The sequence below is a fragment of the Miscanthus floridulus genome, chromosome 10 (assembly GCF_019320115.1).
Source record: "Miscanthus floridulus cultivar M001 chromosome 10, ASM1932011v1, whole genome shotgun sequence".
In the NCBI taxonomy this organism is placed as follows: domain Eukaryota; kingdom Viridiplantae; phylum Streptophyta; class Magnoliopsida; order Poales; family Poaceae; genus Miscanthus; species Miscanthus floridulus.
The window spans coordinates 122,741,286-122,747,285 of record NC_089589.1 but is presented as its reverse complement, the minus strand read 5'-3'; positions in this window follow the sequence as shown (position 1 = coordinate 122,747,285).

The window sequence follows — 6,000 nt, the reverse complement described above, 5'->3', positions numbered from 1 at the left end:
CTCTTCTTCATTGGACCACATGTCGTATTATTATTGGTTCACGTGTCCGTTTCTTATTTGACCACGCATCACGATGTTGTCCATCCATGTGTCGTATTTTTTTACATCCACGTGGCTTGATGATTTCCTTTCGCATGTCGGATTTTTAATAGCCCACGTGTCATGCACTGGCCAATTCACGTGTCATACACTGGTTCATCCATGTGACATATTTTTATTGGATCACGTGGCCTATCCTGGTTCTACCGTATGCACGACTAATTACATCAGAAAAGTAATTTGAGATCCTCACTACTACGCAGATTGACAACATAATTATTCAAGTTGGCAATCAAATACCAACAATTAACATTTCACACGTTAGTAGTAAACCACTAACAGAGTATCACCACAACAAACCATCACATGAGTCCATACAATAGACCATAAATGTTCACCGCATCAAGCCGTAGGACTTGAAGACTGAGAGTTAATTACCAGGAGAGATTAAGCGCATGACTTGTTCACAGAGCCTATTGTACTCGTCCTGTTGCCGATTCTTGAATTCCTCAAACTCCTTTTCAGACTCTTCTGTCTTTCTCTTCAGTTCATCCACTAGTTCAACGAGGCCAGTGATACTTTCCTATTCACCAGCAAGCTGCTCCCAACATGTCACCTCTGCCGATATCTCTGCTCTGGTGGAGCTTATCAGGATATCAGCATTCTTCAAAAAAGTTTTCCCTGCGTACCTGGGAGGGGCTTGCCCTAGGAGAGGCAGAGGACCTTGGAAACAACATCAGCACTAGTCATTGGTTGCTGCCCATCAGCAATAGGTTCTGCTTGCATAGCTTCCTACGAAATTCAATCAGTAAAACATTAGGTTACAAATAGTGGAAGATGACTTCAATTAAAAACCCAAGAGATTAATTCATAACAAGTAATGCATAGGACTTCCTCAGCCTACTGCTAATAGAGATTACATAAGCACAATACATATGTCTTTTGCAGCCTACTGCCGATAGAGATTACATAAGAACAATGTACAGGTACCATATTGATTGGTGTAAAATTGCAACTACAAAATTAAATGATGTTGCCACATTAGGCTCCTACTGTGTTTCCTTCTTTTATGGCAATGGGTTCAGTAGATTTCAAGGAAAGCAAATAAAGGTACTTACAACTGCTGCTCTTGCAGCATCGCTCAGGCCCTTTTTCATACTGGTATGGAAGTCCTTGAAGACTTCCACAACATTAACATCTTCATTAGGTCAACCATAATGTTCAAGTCCTGGATCATCATGTTGTTCATCAAGTCCTTGATCGTGTTGTGGCCTTCCTCTTGTTCTCCTTCTGTTCACATTGCACATCAGTTTCTGTTTATATTTATACAAATGCAAGAGTAATAATAAAACACAACCATAAATTACAAATGTTTGCAGCTAGACAACATAGGAGCGAGATCCTGTAGACTGGTGGTACTTCACTTTTGCACAGTTTTGCTTGTTCGTCTCAGATGTTTCCTATAGCTTCATTTGTGTTAGATTACAACTCAAGTAGACCATAGCAAGACTAGATAGAAAATTGATGGGTTCACACACACCTTGTTTTTAGCACTAGACCAAGTCTCAACAAGTTCACACCACTGTTCATCGCTCATGGATGGGACGGGTGAGGTCGTATAGATCTGATCAGCAGGGACGCCATTGAAATAGGTTTGCTTCTCCTATAGCGTGCCTGTCATACCCCATGCTACAATACATTCCAGCAAGCTTCTTGTGTTGGTGGGTTAGCCTTGTCAATGTCCAGCCATGACTGCACACAGTAGTGTGAATGAAAAGTAAATCCATTAAAGTTACTCAAAGCAGAGTTGAATGTCAAGAGAGGATACCCATACATATAGTTAGCCTCTCAACAAAATTTTGGTAATGGACGACACTGGACAGCTTCTTGTAATGTTTCCAATGTGTCAAAATTGGTATTTGATGCCTGACTACTACACCTACCTCTGAGGCAAACTTGGCAGCATGCACTAGATCATGTGGCCTTCTGTTCCTCTCGGCAATAGAGATGGGCATCCTCAATTCTCCCATTGATTTGCTCATTTTGTCAAGCAAAATTCCATGAGTTTGAGGCCTCAGCTTCCTCGCACTTCTTGGCAATGGTACTACAAAGTTTTCATACATTCAGATTGTTAGAAAAGTAACATGGATATCAAATAGATAGTGCATATTGATTGATAGACATCTATAAGGTAATACCAACCTAGGCAACTTTCATTGTTCTATGGGTGGGTAGAGACGGGAGGTTGCTCAGAGGGCTCCTCTTTGGCATGGCTATCATCATCTAGCCGTGGGTAGTCTCTCATAGGGCTAGGTAGCTCTGAGGGCTCCTCTTCAGCATGGCTATCATCATCTGGTCGTGGGCAGTCTCTCACAGGGTTAGGTAGCTCAAAGGGCTCCTCTTCAGCATGGCTATCATCATCTGGCCGTGGGCAGTCTCTCACATGGCTAGGTAGGGTACTGTCTCAACAAATGTCTCTAATCAATTCATGAAGTTTGAATTGATCCCTGGATACAGGTGTCCGTGATGATCGAGAATTATGTTCACCTACTGCTGATACCTCCACCCTTTTACCAGCGGCAACCCTCTGAGTACGAACTCCATGAACAAACTCACCTAGTCATGCTGAATTCACTCGCTTGCAGTCCCTTCACCTAGGACTCATGGCAGCGCTGCCTTTTATCCTGCTGGCAGAGCCTCCTCTATGGCTCCTTTGACCCAGACACTGAAATTGGAGATACAAACTTAGGCTCTGTTCGGCAGGACTTATTTTGGCTCCGGCTAATTTGTATGGCTGATTTGTTGTGAGAGAAAAACACTATTTTCTGGCTGGTTGATTCTAGCTGATAAGCTCAAGCGAACAGAGCCTTAAGCAGCAAGCATGTACAAATTGCATTCCTGTCCAAACAGTAAATCATTGCATTGCTACCTACCCCCTCCCCCCTCCGAACTAAAAAACAAGATAGAATAAGCACCTCAATTGCTAGGAGTATAGGCTCATCTTCTAAATTTGAATCTGTTGCATCTGTGACATCAAATCCCTCAACTACCTCCCCTGGTTCAGGGATATATTCTAAATCTTCACTGTGTCTACCCTTTGTGCTTGACTTTTTTTCCCTTTGGAGACATAGGTTTTTGGCCCACATGTATTCCAAGTTCTTCCATATTTCTAGATTACAAAGGCATTTATTAACTAAAGCTTCTACGGAATGTCAACACAACAGAGCAAGATTATGCAAATAAGTGCCTAACTAGTAGCTACAAGCTTATACTGAAGTCATTAATCCAATAAAGCACATGTTAGCTACACTCAACTATAGGAAATATGTAACCCCATCGCTATCTTCATATCCTTAGTTCAAGCCTCTACAGTAGGGCACACATCATAAAAGGAATTTGGGTACCTCTTCCTTCATGTCCGTGTTCATATCTGATCTTGTCATCGTGGTAGCAGAGCAGGTGTGTCTAGCATTGACGAAGGGGTAACAGATCTAGCTTCGGCTAGGGTTTAGATCGGTCGGTCATGACAGGTGCTGAGGTAGGGGATCCGGATCTAGCTTGTACCGTCATTGAGTCTAGAGTTCGAAAATGTATGAGAGAGGGTGCGGCTGGAGAGTGGAGAGGGAGTCGAGCTACTATGTCGATGGCGCCTAGGGTCAGGAGCAGGGTGGCTAGAGAGTGGAGAGCGAGGCCATGGGACTAGGATTTGGAGCTAGAGGAGAGAAGATGCGGCCAAAAAATGGAGATGGAGGTGGAGATGGTGACTCTTTGCACTTTTATATGGCCATCATATTACCGCAAATGCCCTTGTCTAAAATCGATGGCGTGGTAAACCTATTTTCCGCGTGGAGGGCAAAAGCGAGACATCTAATTTTTGGTGCGTGTTGGCGGCACTACTCGACGCGGTGTGAAATCAAATTTTTGGGGCGCGTTGGCGGGACTGCTCGGCGCGGTGCTCAGCAGAGACCATAATTTATTCCATATTTTAATAGAAAATGATTACGACAAAATGTTACTTACCTAATATCTGTCTTTTCATTTTTTTCACCTGTTGACCTGTTTATATATCCGATGAGTTAGTTGTTGCCTTTTTTGTTTTTTCATAATAATATAAATAAACATAAATCTAAAAGCGGATGAAAAAAAAGCATCCTCCTTCTCGCTAGTGCTCTAGCGATTCACCAACTCGCTAGACTCATCGTTGGATGAGTCGCAGTACTCCAGATCATCCTCCTCCTCGCTGGAGTCACAGTCAGTGCTGTACATGCCATCAGTTCGAGTACGTTCCCATTGCTCATCACCGTTACTACTCGAATCACCAGTGTAGGAGTCGAGAGGTTGACGCATTTTCCTGCTCCTGATAACAAAAAAGTCCATAGCTCTATGTATTTAATGTGCTAGACTTTCTCGTAATCTGATCTGGAAAAATGCCAACCCCTCGACTACTACTCTGACTACTCGTATTCTGAATCTATTTGATTAGTAATTAGTAATGCTATGAGGATTCATGTCTTCTAACATTTGTTAGCGTCTGCATCGAGTATAAATATCCTTCCTGGTCTCTTTTACTTTTCACTTGGAAGTTGCTAGCCAATGATAGGAGGCAGTATTACAACTTTCGTTAGCAGTTATTGCCCATAGAACAATAGTGATCTTCCTTATTGAGGTGAGTTTTAGTTTGTTTGTCATTTTATTCTATTGCTTTGTGCTAGGTTCTTGCTTGTTCAAGGTGTATTGTTTCATAAGTGGTTTTTTCTAAACTTGTGTTTTTTTGTTCTGTATGTATAGAGAGAGATGTTGTTGTACCACAACACCCATATTTACTCCATCAGCAAGCTTGCACTTTGGTAGCTAGGAGTGTCGCCAGGTATCGTATAAGGGGTGCTTGTTGCTTAGGGGACGTCATGTTCATCAACAGCCCAATGGATCGTTGTTGAAGCTACAGTTCATTATATGCTTGGTAAAGATTGCTTTGTTACAGTTGTCGAAGACTATGATAGTGGCGAGATTTTTGTGCGTGTTAGGAATTTCAAGCAAATGAAAAGACTAGGTAGTGTTACTATGTTTGTGGGAGGAGACTCTGTCATCTTTACTCATGTTGATCGACTGAATGAAATTTATCAACCATCTGACACGAGTCATCTTGGTAAGATGAGTTATTTTAGACATTAGAGATTAGAGAAATACTACAGTAATGTACTTTTGTATATAATGGAATGAAGCTTTTATGTTGGTCCAACTATATTTATCTTCCTTTATTACTTTCATACTTCATATACTTCGGTTGATTCTTATTACATTGAGTTTTTTTTATTTTGTCAAATTTCACAATTCTGACTCGTCGATTTGGGATGGAGGGAGTAGTTGAATTTAGATTTGGGCTAATCGCAATCCATCAAAGGATGGATGCACTAGCTATTGAAATGTTTCTACACCCTATAGATGGAATGATCCTTTAAAATTTTCACTAGTCAGGACACTAGTGGAGCGATAAGGTTTATCATAGAAGGTCTGACGGTTTGAAATCGTAACTACCCAGGATAGTATTGATGAACGACGTGCGACATCCATTTTCATCTTATAGGCTCCTAGATTCCCTGCACAGGCGCACGCACGTGGGTGGCGTCAGCAAGCAGTTCCAGCAGGGATGTTGCCTCGTGGCCCGTTGCATTGATGTGATGGGGCGAAGTCGAACTGCCCGCCCACGCAAACATGTTAGTGGGCGTGGGGCATGGGGTGGTTCCACGGCCCCCAAACTATAGAAGACACAAGGGCGCAAGAGGGAAGGTTATCTGCTGCCTTTTGTGATCATCAACATTCCCTCCCTAGATCTCCTCCATCCATCCCAAAGCTTTTGCCCTCCACCCTTTTGTGCCCCTTGAGCCACCGACGCCTCCTTTGAGGACCATGACCACACAGTGGACAAAGTCGTCCGTCGACAGCAAGGCGTTCGATGAGCTA